This window comes from Pongo abelii, chromosome 13 (genome assembly GCF_028885655.2).
Source record: "Pongo abelii isolate AG06213 chromosome 13, NHGRI_mPonAbe1-v2.0_pri, whole genome shotgun sequence".
Classification (NCBI taxonomy): domain Eukaryota; kingdom Metazoa; phylum Chordata; class Mammalia; order Primates; family Hominidae; genus Pongo; species Pongo abelii.
In genome coordinates, this window is record NC_071998.2 from 82,109,115 (window position 1) to 82,126,805 (window position 17,691).

Sequence of the window (17,691 nt, forward strand, 5' to 3'; positions counted from 1 at the left end):
GTGACCCGTTAGCCATCACCCCTGGGCTGAGTGGCCAGCAATCTCACCGGATGGATGGTGCTGGTTTCCTGGGGACTTAGGCCCCTCTTGTCTGTTCTCTGCAAGATGCACCGGACTAAGGGCTCTTTTTAAAGTGAGAATCTGGTCATGGAGGGCAAGGAGGAACATTCTGTGGGCGGGTCTTCCCAGTCTTGTCTGTGGGTCTGAGCCAGCATGAGAGGCTCTTGGGTGATATGTAGAAATGTGCCCCCTTCCTGGGCTGGCCCTCTTTGCCCTTGACAGGTTGGTCAGTGAGTATTGGTTAATTATTGTGTGCTCAGTGCTTTGTAAAGCATGCGAGATGTTTATAGCTATAGAGAGGACATGGTGTCAAAAACAGAGATGCATCCAAATAAAGCAAGCAAGCTAATATAATTTAGAGCCAGCATATGCTTGCATTAGAGATGTCACCGTGGGCTGAGCAGAGCAGGACCCTCGCCCTGGGGGTGCTCTCCGCACCCTCCCCCCTACACCCTGTGGTAACTCAGGCTTATCCAGCCCTCTCCAGGAGGCTGAGGACCCCTGCAACCCCGCCCATTTCCTAATGGACCCAAAGAATGAGGATGTGGTTTTTGTCTAGTACTCACCTCTCTGATGGTTGACCTCTGTGACTGCCTGAGTTGCTGTCAGTTTCCCCTGGGGGTGCTTCACTCTGGGGAGACCAGTGGGTTTTGAACCCTGTCCTCAGTGTCCCTGTCCTCTCCTTTGTTCCCATGATCTTGCAGGGAGAGGACCCGTTGCTGCCCTTCCTAGCTGGGGTGTTTCACCCCACATCTGAGGGGTCTCTCCTTATTGATGAACTCCTGTCTTTTTCTGTCCACATCCCGGGCATTGGGGAGGTGGCCAGAGGCAGCCTGGCCGAGCCCTGCTGTTGGACTTGTAATGTGTTGCCCCCCACCCCCAACTGTGGTTGCCTTGCCCCTGAGGGCCTCAGCCCCACCCCAGCTGTTTATAATCATCCGAAACCCAGGTCAGAAGGCAGGATTTCCAGCCATTCCTTTTTTCTCACAGGTAGCATCTTGGTGAAATAATTCAATTTATAATTAAGTATTTTTATTTTACATCTTCAACATGATTAGAACAAACTGTCCCTGGTCTCTGAGAGCGTAGTGCATCTGAGAGAAGAGAGGAAGAAACAGGCTCACAGTGCGGTTTTTTGGCAGTTTTCTTGGCGGTGGGGGAAGGTGAGTCACACTCTCCATTTTTGACTGGTGTTCTGATTCTGAAATTTAAGAAAAGCACGTAGAACCCCAAAAGCACGTGTCTAAGGTGGAAAGTGGAGAAAGTGCCCCCATGACTGCAAGGGTTGAAGTTAAGCCTTTGGCTCTAGTTGGCACCATTTGGTTCTTTTTTTTTTTTTTTCCTGAGACGGAGTCTTGCTCTGTCACCCAGGCTGGAGTGCAGTGGTGCAATCTCGGCTCACTGCAACCTCCACCTCTTGGGTTCAAGCAAGCCTCCTGCCTCAGCCTCCCAAGTAGCTGGGATTATAGGTGCCCGCCACCACACCCTGCTAATTTTTGTATTTTTAGTAGAGATGGGGTTTCACCATGTTGGCCAGGCTGATCTTGAACTCCTGACCTCGTGATCTGCCCGCCTTGGTCTCCCAAAGTGCTGGGATTACAGGTGTGAGCCACCATGCCCGACCCACCATTTGGTTCTTTAAACACAACATAGAGACCTTGTGTTGTGAATACACTTTGGAGACTGGTTGACGCTAATTAGTTTTGTACCTCCCCACCTCTGCTGCAGAAATGAAAAAGCAGCAGCAAAAAATGGCTTGTCATGACCTGGATGAGAAAGAGCAAGGCTGGGACTTGATCATGAAAAGCCCCCAAGTAGCCCTGCTGAACAGATTTAGCACCTGGGAATGGACCCCTGTCTACGAAGAGGACCAGATGGATCATGCAAAAGATGGCTGGTGTGAGCCTCAAGTAGATTTTTAGCTCAGAAATGAATGGGCTTGGTTGATAAGATGGGTTAACCATGTTCCACTGTGGCTTTCCCACTGCAAATGCAGGGAGCAGCTATTCAAAGATTCTGAAAAGAATATAGTAGCAGGTGGTTTGGGGAGGAAGATTAGAATTGCAAGTATTCCTCAACTGGGCATGAGTCTACCATTTTTCCCCATCTGGTATTCCCCAGTCTGAACTCAACACATTGGAAACCTGGAAGTGGGTACTGGGATGCAGAGGAGAGTGTCAGAAGCCTTCTAGGTTTGGCTTAAGGAGTAGAAAGGAACATTCTAGTGTTCAGAGTACAGACCCTTTTGTTCTGTTTCCCTTTTCTGTGTTCTCTTACATGCCTCTCTTTCTCTCTCTCTCTCTCTCCTCCTGCCCCCTCTCTCCCTCCCTTCCTTCCTTCTCTCTTTCCCTTCCTTCCTTCCCTCCCTCCCTCCCTTTCTCTCTTTCTCTCGCTTTCTTCTCCCCTTCCCTCCCCTCCCCTCCCCTCCCCTCCTTTCTTTCCAGCACAGTCTTGCTCTTTTTCCCAGCTAGAGTGCAGTGACATGATCACAGCTCTCTGCAGCCTCAAACTCCCAGGCTCATGTGATCCTCCTGCCTCACCCTCCCAAGTAGCTGGTACTATAGGTGCATGTCACCACACCCAGCTAATTATTTTTTATTTGTAGAGACAGGCTCTCGCTTTGTTGCCTTGGCTGGTCTTGAACTCCTGGCTTCAAGTGATCCTTCTGCCTTGGCCTCCTAAAGTACTGGGATTACAGGCATGAGCCACTGCATCTGGCTGGGACAGCTTTAAATAGGAGGTGTTGTTGGCTTGTTGTTGTTTTGAGTTGTTTGCCGTAGACTGGTATTGGGGAATTTTTACTCCTTCAAATTGAAAACATTCCATCATTTTGCCAAAAACAACCCCACCTATTTTGTAAAGAAAACAGCTCTTCTTATGTGGGTATGCCACAGGGAAAAAACATTTCCACATTTTATCAGCCAGTTGCCTGCTGCTGCTCACATCAGTGTTGTTATAAAGGAAGAACATTGGTGGCCACTTGCCTTGGAGCCTGCTTCTCTGTAGAAGCTAGCCTTATGGGCTTTTGTGCCATACGTTAATGTACAGATAATAATCTTAGTTACTGTGAATTATAATAGCACCATATTTAAATTTTGGACTGAGTTAGCCAGATGATCTATACCTGTGAGAAATCAAGTTTCCAGAATTTGCAATGCACTCACGCCAAGCGATTTCTGGCATTTCTTTCTGGGTGTGCAGACCACCCCGGGCAGAGAGGGGGTGATTTTAGCCTCACGTGCTTCAGTTAGGGATTCAGCAAAGTCTGAGAATTTCGCTTCTTAACCCAAACCACGTTTAATGAATCACTAGGAAAAGCAGGTTGGTAAAACTCATCCTAGCCTTCTTAAAATTACCCATTTGTTGTTCAAGAAATATACATCAGGCCAGGCACGGTGGCTCATGCCTGTAATCCCAGCACTTTGGGAGGCCGAGGCGGGCAGATCATGAGGTCAGGAGTTCGAGACCAGCCTGACCAACATGGTGAAACCCTGGCTCTACCAAAAATACAAAAATTAGCCGGGCGTAGTGGCGCATGCCTGTAATCCCAGCTACTCAGGGGGCTGAGGCAGGAGAATCACTTGAACCCAGGAGGTGGAGGTTCCAGTGAGCCGAGATCGCACCACTGCACTCCAGCCTGGGAGGGAGAGCGAGACTCTGTCTCAAAACAAAAGAAAAAAGAAATACACATAGGCCCTAGGATTCAGGCTTCCCAGGACTCGGGGGGTTTATGATGTCCAGGACACCATGATTTCTATTCATATGTACTCTCCTAGTATAGGAGAAAAATGTTTGGAGGTTTATTCTGGCAGCCTTCCTGTGGTGCCCACACCTGTCCTGGGAGGGCAATGAGTCACCGTTGCCTCCTCAGTTGTCAGGACTCAGAACTGCAGCCATTTGCTCACAGCCATCCATGTGAAAGATGCAAACATACGATTTGGAGCCAGACTGCTGCTTTATCTATTGACGTGCGTCTCTCTGTGGGGGGCTTTTCGGTTTCACGGAGTCAAGAGTATATGGGGTGAAATGTTTTGTTGGGAATACCGGTCCCAATTTCTGCTCGTTGCCCATAGCTAAGAGGTACCCTTGTAAGGTTCCTGATATCCCTGGCATGCTGCTTGCTAGAAAAGTCATTGACAGCAGGGAGGGGCTTACACTTCCACACCACCTTAAGCCTTGTAATTATTTTATCTGGTCATTTTGTAGGGGGAGAGTGGCATCTTGCTTTAATCTGCATTTTTCTGACCTCCAGTGAGATGCACATTTTCTTTCGTGTGTTCAGTTGCAGTTTGCAGTAATCTTAGAAAAGAGACCTTGGGGCTTCATGAGCGTGCTGAGGGGCCCAGCAGAGCCCCCGAGCATGACTGTAGGATTAGGTGGTAGGGATGTCTGCCCTGGGAGCCCTCTCTCTCTGCTGCGGGGCGTGTGGAACAGCAGGTCGCCTGCTCCGTCCTCCCCTTCGGCATGTGTGGTGGCCACATACGAGGCTGGGTGTCATTTTCATCTGGCCCTGCTAAGCCCTGCCTGTCTGCAGGAGGAGGGCGGCTTACACAAAATGCCCAGTGTGCTGAGTTCCACGCTGGAGGGCATGGGTTCTCCTGGGTGTGTAGGATGCCCGTGTCTGTGAGGGGTGTGGTTCACCTTCAGTGTTACTTCTCCCCTTTTTCCTTGCTCTGCGGCCTCCAGGACCAGCTGTGCATGTGAGGCTGGGGTATCTCTGACGTATTCCTGAGCCATCTCATGAGCTGTGGGTCTGAACCGGCGGAACCTCGGTTAAACATGTGAGTACCGGTCTTCCAGGAGGCAGAAATCAAAGCTCTCACCTGTGCATCCATTGCATGAGTGTGTGACACATTTTGGAGTTTCAAGTTGTTTGTAATCAGTAAGTAGTTGTCAAATAAAAAACAAATCCAGACTTGGTAAGAAGAGGCTTTCTTAGGAGTATGCAAAGGAGGGAATGGACTGTCACAGTAGGGGCCGGGGCCTGGCCACACGCTGACCATGAGATCACACGTGTCTCAAAGGTTAGGCCAAAGGGCTTTTCTTTGTAGGGTGGTGTAGATGAGGCTTAGAAGAACCAGAGGTGGGATATGGGATGAGGGTGGCAGGGTCAGTGGATGCCTTACCCAAGGACAGCTGTTTCTCAGGAGGGGCTGCGCTGGCTCTGTGGGGCCCAAGGGGCCTGGAGAAGGACAGAAGTGAAGCAAGGTTTGGTTATGAGCATTTTGTTGTGAGTGATCGGGAGCAGGCGGGGGATGCATCATGTCACTGGCCATCGAGAGGCGCAGAGCAGACATTGCTGGGTTTCTGTGTCTGGCCTTATCCTGGGTGGGTGGGGGCATCGTGAGCCTTAGCTCAGTCCTGTGGGGAAGGGGCTTTTTTGGTAGCAGTTGTTTCTGGAACGCAGAGGGCAGGGGATTTCTTACCTTCTGCTGTTTTCTAGGAGCACTTGGCATTGTTGCAGTTGTCGCCCAGAGTTTTACACAGAATACGGTGTGTTATTTAGTAACTGGATGCTGGCCTGGGCTCCCTCGTGTTAGCCACATGGGCCCTCAAATCTTAGCCTAGGTCTTGTGGTGTGTGGGCCTTTCTGACCAGCTGAGGACCTTGGTCCCTGCTTCTAGGCAGGTGGCATTTGAGCCAGATGGAGACAGGAAGGAAGGTGCCTGCCACACACAGGGGCAGCCCCCAAGGCTTGCAGGGAGGACGAGGGTCAGCCCCCTTTGGGACCCAGGGCTGAGCAGGGACAGCTGCAGAGAAGAGGCTCTGGGTCTGCAGGGGGATTCTCATCTCTCCAGGAGGATAAGACCCTCAGAAGTGTTAATAAGACTCCCCCCCAACACCTTTGTAGGCTGTTTCTCACATTGACATGCTCCTGCCTTATCAGCGTCTCACTCCCTGAAATGACTTTCTGCAGTTGTTTCTTTGCGTCCTCAGGAGAGCCAGGGACTTTTGATGCAGCTTGGCACACAAAAGGAGCAAAAAGCATTCACTGACAGAATGAATGAGCCACATCCAAACCCTGACTCCCTTAAGCTGCCCCAGGGACCAGAGGCTGTTCACTGGAACTACAGCAGCATCACCTGAGGGCCCGTTAGAAATGCACGTTCTTGGGCCCCCCCCAGAGCACTACTGTACTGGGGCTCCAACTGGGGCCCAGAGATCTGGCATTCAGATCCTTGCCAGGGGCTCTGCTGCAGGCCGCAGTATGAGAACCACTGACCACAGTCACATGGGGTCTCCAGGAGGCTGCGATGGCTCAGAACCTGCCTCTGAGCTGCTGAGGAGGAAGGAGGTGATTCTTTCCCCAGCATGTGAGTGGGTGGGAATGCTGGGCTGCAGCTCCCTTGGGAAGAGGATAAGGACCATGCACAGTGTGTGTTTGAGTATGCGTATGTGTGTAGGCACATGTGTGTAGGTAGGTGTGTATATGAGTACATGTGGGTGTGTGCAGTATATCTGTATATGAGTGTGCATGTAGGTATATATGTTTGTGCATGTGTTTGTGTGTGTGTGTATCCATGTGGTCATATGTATCCATGTGTGTATATGAGTGTGTGTTTAGGTGTATAGGTGTGTATGTGAATGTAGCATGTATGTATGTGCATATATGTATATGCATGTGTGTGTGCATGAGTGTGTATGGATGTGCATGTTTGGATGTATATATGTGCATGTGTACGTATGTGTGTCTCTGTAGGTTTGTGTGTGATTTTGTATGTGAATATACATGTGTGCTTACATGGGTATGTGGGTGTGGTGTACCTGTGTGCATAGGTGTATACGTGTGTGCATGTAAGTGTGGGTGGGTGTGTGTCTGCTTGGATGGGTGTGTGCATGTATGCATGCATGTGATGCATGTTTGTGGCATGTGTGTGGCATGTGTGTGGCAGGCAGTCTTTTAGGTGGGCCCAGGAAGGGAACTGTGTGACCAGCCATGGGTTGGCCTTCCTTTGGATGTATGCACCATGTGGAATTTGTAGTTTCCACTAAAGAAAAGGGGTGGTGCTATGTGGGCAACTGTGGTACGTATCTGTTGCAGTGTGCAGGGTAAAAACAGCACTAATACGGAAGCTCAGAAATGCAGGGACCAAGTTGCCTTCGGATTCCCAGGCCACTCCACAGCATGAAAAACCTGTTACTGCTCTCTGGACTGGCCTCCCAAAAGCCTGTGTTTCCTGCGCAGCCACTCACATGCATACGTAAGGCCACCGCGGAGTGGTGGGCTTGCCCTGGCTGCCCCTCCACAGCCTGCCTTTTTATTCTGTCTTGGGCAGTTCCCTTTCCACACAAGGTCACCCCTCAGGGTTTGTTTTTTGTTGTTTGTTGTTTGTTTGTTTGAGACCCAGTCTCGCTCTGTCGACCAGGCTGGAGTGCAGTAGCACAATCTGGGCTCACTGCAACCTCCGGCTCCTGGGTTCTAGCGACTCTTCTGTCTCAGCCTCCCAAGTAGCTGGGACTACAGGCGTGTACCACCATGCCCGGCTAATTTTTTGTATTTTTAGTAGAGATGGGATTTCACCGTGTTAGCCAGGATAGTCTTGATCTCCTGACCTAGTGACCCACCAGCCTCAGCCTCCCAAAGGGCTGGGATTGCAGGCATGAGCCACCGCGCCCGGCCTGTTTTTTGTTTATTTGCTTTTTTGAGACAGGGCCTCACTCTGATGCACAGGCTGGAGTGCAGTGGCACAGTCATAGCTCACTGCTTGACAGCCTGGCTCAAGCAATCCTCCCACCTCAGCTTCTCGAGTAGCCGGGACTACAGGCATGTGTCACCATGCCTGGCTAACTTAATGTTTTGTAGAGATGGGGTCTCACTGTGTTGTCCAGGCTGGTCTTGAACTTCTGGGCCCAAGCGATCCTCCCATGTTGGCCTCCCAAAGTGCTGGGATTACAGGCGTGAGCCACTGTGCCCGGCTGACCTCCTTGTTCTTTGTGATGGGTGCATACACTTCAGTGTTTGGATAGACCATTTATTTGATTCTGGTCAGCTACTGATGGACTTTGAAGGTTTCCATGGCCTTGCTACGATGCAGGAAGCACCCTCGAGGTGTAGTTTTGTGTCCAAGTGGAATGTGATTCAGGAGCATCCCGAGTGTCACAGTCAGGTGCACTGGGTCTGCTCCCCGACTGTCAGGCACTGGTTTCTCCGCCCCATCACAGGCTCTGGTTGCTCAGCTTTGTAGGTTACTGCTCATCAGAAAGATGAAAGCGACCATCCTGCTTCAGTTTGTTTCTTTCATCATTAATGACATCGAACAGCTTGTCCCTTCACTTGCCATTTGCGGCTCTGTGCCTTGTGGGAGGGGACTTTGCGATGCTCACTCACTGCTCCAGGAGGCCAGTGAGGAAGGAAGGAGCCCTTTGCATTTTCTCAGAGTGTTGATTCATGTTTCTCCTTTATGCAGGGGCATTAGTAAGCCTTCCCCTACTTCTGACATTATTTAAAAAAATCCCTCCCAGCTGGACGCAGTGGCTCATGCCTGTTAATCCCAGCACTTAGGGCCGAGGCGGGCAGATCACTTTAGGTCAAGAGTTCAAGACCAGCCTGGCTAACATGGTGAAACCTCGTCTCTACTAAAAAAAATACAAAAATCAGCCGGGTGTGGTGGCATGTGCCTGTAAGCTCAGCTACTCAGGAGGCTGAGGCAGGAGAATTGCTTGAACCTGGGAGGTGGAGGTTGCAGTGAGCTGAGACCGCGCCACTGCGCTCCAGCCTGGAGACAGACTGTCTCAAAAAGAAAAACCCTCCCAAATTCTGGTTCCTGTTTGGATTCTTCTTTTCTTCTCTCTCTCTTCCTTGCCCTTCTTCCTTGCCCTTCTTCTCCTCCCCTTCTTCTTCTCCTGATTTTGGTTTTTAAGTATGTAATTAATTTTAAAACTTAAAAAGTGTTGGAATATTGAGTGCTAGCACTGACATTGTCTTCATATGTGATTTTAAATTAGGGACTGTTTTGGAGCTTTGTGCTACAGTGTCCTTCTTGACTACACCTTCATTGTGGGTCACAGGGTTTCTGGGTAAGGCCTTGGCCCACCGTGGCTGCCTCCTGCACTAGAGCTCACGCTCAGCGATTGTGTGCTGAGCCAAGGAGAGGCTCTCTGCTAAGTTGGTGCCTGGCCAGGAGCAGAGGGGAGGAGAGAGATGGGTAGGGCGAAGGAAGGTGCAGATGATGCCTCCCTCCCAGTTCTTGCTAATCCTTGTCTGTTAGCTGTGATGCCTCCTGTGGTCTCATGTGGCCAGGTAAGCTGTACCCTGTAACTGACAGTTCTCTAGGACGATGCTCTTGCAGTCCCTGGGGGACATTTTTGGCACAGGGTTGGGGTATGGAATTGTGTGTATGTATATTCTAAGGGAATCTGGTAGTTTATCCTGCTAAAATGAGCCCTTTTCTAATTCTGTTTCAGACTCTGCTAACACCAGATAGTAGAAAGAAACCATGTGCTGAAATGTTTGACGACACTGATGGTTTGGTAAGTGTCGGCATGTACCTGAGAGCCATGGTTCCTTTTGGAACTGGCTCTTCAGAAGGTCTTGTCCCGGTGTTCCATTCCTCAGTCAGCAGCGATGCCCATTCCCTGTGTGACCTGCCAGGCAGGTGTCTGGAGAGTGCGGGAGGAAGGCCTGTCTCTGAAAGCTCAGGTGGTTCTGCCTGGAGTGGTAAGAGTCCGTTTAGAGGATGTGGCTATAGAGGAAGTCAGAGTGGGTGGGGCAGGGGAGGCAATGAGCGAGGCAGTGCTGGGTGTGGCTTGTTTGGTGGTGAGCCCAGTACCCAGCCTCAGCACCAGCTTCCCTGGCAGGAAGGGAAGGGCCCCGGTTGAGGAGGTGCCCCTGCCTGGACTGTCCCCTGAGGACTGGTGCGCCTAGGAGTTCATATTGGGTTGTTGAAGGTGGTCTTTCACCCGACCCTAGGGGTCTTCAGGATCCGGTGGGCAGTTGCTTCTCTTCTCTCCACTAACTCACACCCCCCATGCCCCGTGTTCAGGGAGGTCTGGCAAAGGCAGTGGCTTGGGCTGGGGTGAGGTGGACAGGGGACAGCCCCCCGGGCTGCCACACCTTTGCTCCCACCCCTGCCCTTCAAGTGTGCAGAGTGGAAGAAGGGGCTACTTGTTGTCTGAGATTCCAGAGCATCAGGCCACACGGGCCCTGTCACAGACAGCATGTGGGTGTGAGTCTGCATGTCATGGCAGCCCCAGAGGGCACTGGGCCCTCCCTGTCATGGATGAGGCCATGGAGGCACAGCGTGATGAAGTGATATTGTTGTAGGCTGTGACCCAGGCCACCCATTTTCTCTGGCCCTGTCCCCACCCCCTCCCAACTGTTGGGATCGGGCTGCCCGCCCTGCAGGGGTGCTGGGCCATGGGCTGGCCCGTCACTTCATGGGTTCAGTTTCCTTCTCTGTAAATGTGAAGAGGCAGAGCCACCCGGGGCAGCTTCCTCGAGGGGCGGGGCTTCCTCACCCGTTCTAGGCACACGCCTGGGCGGAGTCCTGTGCCAGGGCCCCACTGGGTCAGCTGGGGGCTGGGAGTGCTGTGGCGTGGCTGTGCCTCTCCGCCACCCCGAGGGTGGCCTGGACTGGCACAGGACATGTCCTTGTGCTGTGCAGGATTGTAGGCTCTGGGGGACTCACCCTGTGCAGAATGCTGCCCTCACACCCTGCCGTCACCATGGGACACCCACTGCGGTTTGACACTCTCACTGGGTGCGGGAGGTGCCCTCGGTAGCCCCGGGAGGGACCATCTTCGGCTCAGCAGCCACCTGTGCAGGTCTCTCGTTTCCAGCTTGTTTACGTGCTTGGATGGAACCAGAAGAGAAGAGGTCATCAGAAGAAGCTGCTCTGTTTGATTTAGTGGAGGGCCCACCTGTCCAAGGCCCTGAAGGTCCACTCCTGCTAGATCTGGTGTGGAAATAGAGGAGGGAGTGAAAATCTGGGGGGAGTGACCCTGTCAGCCACACCAAGCTAGGGGAGTCTCAGCCACGTCCACACCACCTTCTGTGGCCACTCCTGGAGACGTGGATTAAAGGTTGATGCAGGTGTGTCTGTGTTAGAAGGCGTTTCAAGATGTGACTTTAGCTGTAAGAAGCAGGATATGTGAGTCCTTGCATCCCCTTTAGAAAGCCGGGTTGTGACTCCTACTGCCTCAGGGGTGCCTTGGCCCTCCTGGTCTTGCCCAGGCTGGGATCTTCCTGGATGCAGCTTTCACATCATAGATAGTCTGTATACACAAGACCATTTGCACAGGACATACTGAAGATTAAGTCGTATATTCTATTGAGACCATCCTGGCTAACATGGTGAAACCCCGTCTCTACTAAAAATACAAAAAATTAGCCAGGTGTGGTGGCGGGCACCTGTAGTCCCAGCTACTCAGGAGGCTGAGGCAGGAGAATGGTGTGAACCCGGGAGGCCAAGCTTGCAGTGAGCCAAGATTATGCCACTGCCCTCCAGCCTGGGCGACAGAGCAAGACTCCGTCTCAAAAAAAAAAAAAAAAAGACATATATTCTAGAACTTGGGTTGAAGTAGAAGCAAAAATAACTTTTAAGGGACTTTTCCCAGCATGAAGTGGCCCATATAAGGTGCTTTGCCAGCCTTTGTGTGGGGACAAGGCAGGCATTGTGGTTCCTGGTGCCACTGTGGGCCAGGCCCTGTGATGCTGGGTCCTGGAGAGAGGACGGCCACCACAGGAACCTGACCGTCAGGGCTGTGTGTCCACCCAGCGAGGGCCGGGACCAGATGGTTCCGGGAGGCATGGCATAGATTGGTCTGGGGTGCTGGGGTCTCTACTGCAGGCCTGTTGGACATGGCTGGGAACACGGCCTGGGGGCCATCGCCTTCGAGCAGCTTCCCCCAGAAGCATAGGATAAGACAGGCAGCAAAGGGTTCTGCGTCCTCAGAGGAGGGAGCACAGGTTGGCTTGGACATACTGTCTGGGGGAGCCAGAGAGCTACAGGATACAATGCTGTGTCTTGCGTGTGATTTCTTAGACCCAAACTCTTATACTTGCATGTGCTTATGGGGAGTTGAGTGCAGAAAGTGAATTCCTTTGAGTCTGGTGGTTGTTTTGATACCGCCTGCATTTAAGCTCTTCCTTCTTAATTTAAAACAACCCTGTAGTCTTTATAAAGTGCACTGTGTGGGTGCTGCCCAGCCTTCCTAGGGTCAGAGTGTGCCCCACTGCTTGGAGGCAGGGCTGCTTCACCTGCACTGGGGTGGAGCCCTGTTCATAGGAGCTGGGCTTTGTTTTTAGCAGGTACAGTTCCACGTCTCACAGAGCTGAGAGCAGGAAGACTGTAGATTTAATTAAATGACACTGAAAGAGGAGGTAATTACTTCTGCATGTTTCAGGAGGCCCAGGAGGGTGTCCCAGGTCCTCTGCTGCAGCCCTGTGAGGCTGTTACCTGGAAAACACCCAAGATCCCATCCCTGATGGGCACTCACGGTCCTGTGGCATTACTCTGACTAATGATGAACAATGTGAGCTTTCCTCTCTGAAGCCTGGCTTTGGAGATAAGCCATGCAGTCTAGAGACAGTGCAGCAGGTCACTTCAGAGGAAGCATGGTCAAGCCGTGCATCCCAAAGCTGCTTTAACAGGACAGGACACCCGGCAGGGTGGCTCACGCCTGTAATCCCAGCACTTTGGGAGGCCGAGGTGGGTAGATCATCTGAGGTCGGGAGTTCAAGACCAGTCTGGCCAAATTGGTGAAACCCCCGTCTCTACTCAAAATACAAAAATTAGCTGGGTGTGGTGGCTCATGCCTGTAATCCCAGCCACTCTGGAGGCTGAGATAGGAGAATCGCTTGAAGCCAGGAGGCGGAGGTTGCAGTGAGCTGCGATCGCACCATTGCACTCCAGCCTGGGTGACAGAGTGAAAAGGCTGGGTGCAGTGGCTCACACCTGTAATCCCAGCACTTTGGGAGGCCGGGGCTGGCGGATCACGAGGTCAGGAGATTGAGACTATCCTGGCTAACACGGTGAAACCTCGTCTCTACTAAAAATACAAAAAATTGGCCAGGCGTTGTGGTGGGCGCCTGTAGTCCCAGCTACTTGGGAGGCTGAGGCAGGAGAATGGCGTGAACCTGGGAGGCAGAGCTTGCAGTGAGCCGAGATTGCACCACTGCACTCCAGCCTGGGTGACAGAGCGAGACTCCGTCTCAAAAAAAAAAACAAACAAAAAAACCCAGGACAGGACATATAGGGTACTAGCACCATCCAGCTGCCTCTGGCACACAGGAGGGGCCAGTGGCCAAGGGTTCATTTATAGTAGCCAGAAGCTTCCACACCCTCAACACACTCAGATCCATAGCACCTCCTCCTATCAGTGGCTGTGTGGGTGGTACTGCCTCCTTATGCCTCATAGGGTCCCTGCTTAGTATCCTAGCTGGACACCACACCTGATACGGAACACCAGAAGTGTGCTGATCAGAGCCGAGATGCCTCGAGCAGTTACAAAGAGTTTGCACACAGAAGGCAAGATGTACTACCTTGTTCATGACCTGCGTGCATGACATGCAGAAGGATTGTATTTTGGATGTGTATTGGGTTAGATAAAATATATTACTAAAGCAAACTTAGTCTTTTTTTTTTAATGAGCAAATCCAAATTTAATGTCATGTCATTTTCAATGTGTTTTAAAACCTCATAAGTTAGTGGGAGCCCTAGTTTCCTGGGACAGCATGCCAGAGGTACAGAAATTTGTCACCTTTCTCTACAAAGCCCCAGCAATCCGATCCAAGTCCATAGCTTCAGAAAGCCAGGAGTTTTATCTTCAGTCAGTCTACTCCTCTGGTTCTTGGTTTTTCTTTCAAGGGAAGGAGATCACAATATTTCAAACAGGGAACAAAACCAATTGAGCTTCCAGCTCAGGTTTGTGTAAGATGGAGCGAGGGAAGACCCCATTGACTCCAGAGAAAAGGGTGAGGTTGAGATGGATTATTTCTTTATAGCTTTGTGAAAATGGAAGAAAAAAGATTGACAAATGAGGATCCATTTCATAGATGGGAATCGCTTCATAAGTGAAGGCTCCAGCTCCTAAAATGGGAGGGGCCTGACTGACAGCCTGAATCAGATGAGGAGTCGGCCACACCGAATAAAAACTATCTGAAAAATAATTCTCCTAATTTTGAAGCCAGATAAAATACTTGGGGAGAATGGAAAAAAGAGGAAAAAGCCCCCAAACAGATGGAAAAATGCTAACATCAGAATGGTGTAAAAAAATTCGGCTGAGTTTTCAGTGGTGGTGGCTAATTTAGCCCTGTTCTATTGTAGGGTTACAAACCTTGACCAAGCGGAGAGCAGAAGAAAAGGCTAGAAAGAGGGGCTTGAAGACAATGAATTTTGACTCCTGATTTTATTATTTAATTTCTTTTGTTCACTTAAAGTCTTCTGTGGTTGGGAAGCCTCGCCTCCCAAGACCAGAGTCAGATGGAGCTGGTTGTTGTTGGAAGGGAGTGGGTTGCAAAACTGGGTTGGGGGCAGGGACACCCCCACTCTGCTGGCAGTCCTAGGTGGAGAAGAACTGCACTTCACAGAGTCTAGGGTGTGGTGGGATGGGGATGAGGCAGGAGCAGCAAGCTGGGGAGATGGGACCCACCTTGGTCCCCAGCTTCATTTTCTTCTAATGTTTCCCCACTGGTGGTATTCTCTGCAGTCTTGGAGGCCTTCTTTTTTTTTCTTTTTCTGGGTTTTTCGACTTGCAGAACTCTGGAGGAAGGTCTTTAGCTCTGCATCCTGGACCTTCATCTCAGCCTTATAGAGGTCAGGCTGGAAGGGACCACTGGTTATCTGCATGGGGCCATTGGGCAGGAGCAGAACTGTAAATTTAAACTGGGCAACAAATTCACCCTTCTTCTCATAGAGAACATTAAATGGTTGCAGCATTTCATGTTTGGCGCACTCCACCACACCCATCCGAGCCTTCTTCTCATCTTCACATGCTCTTAAAGTAAATGGCATGGCATCAAAATGCCTTTTCATCTCACTGAAGAAGACATGTCAAATTTTCATTTTCAGTCCATACTGTTTGGAGGGGTCTCATTTGTAAATAGTGGTTCTCTGTCCTGCATCCTTGGCCTGGCCCTCTCCTGAGCTGATGAGAACATCCACAGCATATACTTCATGTTCCTCAAATTCAGCTTTTTCATGGTCCTTCTTCTGCTGGTCTGTGGGATTCTGGGTAATGGTTTTTTCTCCATCGATGACATGCTGCTTCATCTAGTGTGACAGCATACCTTCTACTGGCGTGCAGTTAAATGAGTGGGCAACTTTGTTCCAGGCTTCTGTCACTGTGTGTTCTGATTTCCAGGTGTGACCAGGCATAGGGCAGCTTCAGCCCAACGGTGAGCTGCCTTAATAACATCTGCTTTCCTCCCTGTTACTTGGGTCCCCTGGGCTACATCAGTCACAAAAGTATGAGCTACATTAGCGATGAAGCCATCCACATGGACCCCAAGGTCAATTTTTACCAAGTCACCTTCCTTGAGAATAAATCCTGGTCTCTCTTCAAAGGGGAGAAGTGACATACACAGTTATTTACCAAAATGCTGGTGGGAAAAGCAATACCTTTCTTCATCTCTCTTTCTTTCTTGAAGATTTTCTCTGTTTCTTGCATAATCATGGCATCACCTTTCTCACACAAGCTCAGTACTGACACACCTGAGCTAGATGCGTCCACCAAGGACCGAAGTACCCTGTTGGCAATGTCGCCCCCCATCTTATAGTTGGTCACGACCAGGTCCTCGGCGATAGTTTGCTCCTGCTGCTCGTCCTTGCCGGACATCTTCCTACCACCACCACTGCAGCCTCGTTTCCCCTGAGCCGCCGCTCTGCCTCCCTTTCCAGCCACAGGCTGTGGTCAGAGCTCCCTCGATCTTCAAGGAGAGGGCGAGCGAAAGCCGTGAACTTAGTCTTTTAGCGTGACTTCTAGGAACATCTGAAATTATACCTGTGGCTCGCCTGGTAGGTGTAGGATCTAAACTGCTCTTTGGTGCCCTTGGATTTGACTTCCTCTCCTGCTCAGGCCCCGCCCCTGTAGTTGGGAGCTAGTGACTTGTAACAACCGTATCAGGCTTTGAGAGTGTTTTTAGCCAGCTTTAAATGCTATTATTTTGCATTTATGCAGACAATTACAAAATAGCCTGCTGGGCCTTAGCAAATAGCCAGGTTTCACCACTGAGATTGTACATCTGCTGGGCTCCCGGGCCTGTGCTTTCAGTGAGCATACCCCTCCCCAAAAGGCCCCGTGCTATCCGGGCTTGTGTCTCCCTTGTTTTCTCTGGGTAAGACTTACACAGTGTATTTGCCACTGATTTTCTGTGTCCCAGCTGTACCCTGAATACATCAATGGGCGTGCTCAGCCTGCAGGTCAGTGATGGTTTGTGATGAGCCCCATCCTGCCTTCCTGTGGGAGGAGGGTCCCCACGTAACCCTTTCAGGCCCTGACCTTCACTTGCTTTGGCCACCCCTGGGGTCCCACTGAGGGGCTGCTATCTATGCAGCTGCAGGACACATGCTGGAGTCCTGGGAAAAGCCCCTCAGGCACTTCGACATCTGGCCGGGCTATTTATATCCCTCAAAATGGCCCATTTTTCTTTGCAGAGAGTGAACATGTGGGCGATGGTGTCATGCCCACCAGTGGAGCCCGTGAAACAAGCCCTTTCATTGAATAGCTTTCTGGGTGCGTCTGACACATTCTCATCTATGTGCAGAGGCCTCGCGGTTTTACGCCTTCTCTGCTGCCGTTGTGTGGATCGCTGCTCCTCAGAGTGTAGGCGGGCTGTGGCCCCCACAGCAGCCTGTTCCTGGTGCTGGGGCAGCCCGGCTGGTCTGGGTAGGCATACCTTGCCTCCCTGTCTCTATCCCACATCGCCCAGGGGAGGGTGGGTCCTCCATGGCCTGTCATGCACAGTTCACTGAGCTCCTGCCCTGGGTCCATTATGCCTGGGCGGTGGGGCATCAGCAGAGGAAATAATAGTATTTACTGTTGGGGCAGACAGACCCCAAAGGAGATCAATAGGTCAGGTATGATTGGAGTTACAAGGGGGAGAAATAAAGCGGAAAAAGATGCCGGGGCAATGGCTTACTCTTGTAATCCCAGCACTTTGATAGGCCGAGATGGGAGGATCACTTGAGGCCAGGAGTTTGAGACCAGCCTGGGCAACATAGTGAGACCCTCATCTCTATAAAAATATAGAAAATCAGCCAGGCATGGTGAAATGCACCTGTAGTCCCAGCTGCTCAGGAGGCTGAGGTGGGAGCATGACTTAAGGCCAGGTATTCAAGGCTGTAGTGAGCTATGATCACACCACAGTACCCCAGCATGGGTGACAGAGCAAGACCCTATGCAAATAAATACATACAAATAAAATACAAATAAATAAATACATAAAGCAGAGAAGGAGATGAGACGGGTTCTACAAGGGGAGCTGGGCTGATTGATGGAGCCAAGGCTGGCGCCATGCCTGTGCCTGGGGAGGCACCGTATGCATGGGGAACAAAGGAGCAAAGGCTCTGAGACAGATGGGAGCGAGTCTTGGGTGTCCAGGGAGCATTGAAGTGGTGGTGGGGGGCAGTGGGCCGAGGCAGAGTCAGGAAGGGCAGGGGCAGGAGAGGAGGTGGTGGGTGGGGGAGTTTG

The 17,691-nt window shown here is 51.1% G+C and overlaps 1 protein-coding gene and 1 pseudogene across 17 annotated transcripts in view; one reads left to right on the plus strand and one right to left on the minus strand.

Annotated features, from left to right (window-relative positions):
• The window catches only part of SEMA4D (semaphorin 4D), a 119,121-nt gene that overhangs the window by 31,396 nt on the left and 70,034 nt on the right, over positions 1–17,691 (plus strand). For 6 of the 17 annotated variants that reach the window (XM_024252005.3, XM_054520180.2, XM_054520181.2 and 3 more), the window contains one exon: positions 9,466–9,531. The exons of 3 other annotated variants lie outside the window; for them this stretch is intronic. The gene's annotated coding sequence lies outside the window, so the exon portion shown is untranslated. Of the gene's footprint in view, positions 1–1,118; positions 1,224–1,586; positions 1,960–4,746; positions 4,842–9,465; positions 9,532–17,691 lie in introns of those variants that run through there. 8 more of the 17 variants (XM_024252004.3, XM_054520175.2, XM_054520179.2 and 5 more) reach the window with 4 other exon arrangements.
• LOC100435904 (proliferation-associated protein 2G4-like) lies at positions 14,577–15,876 on the minus strand (annotated as a pseudogene).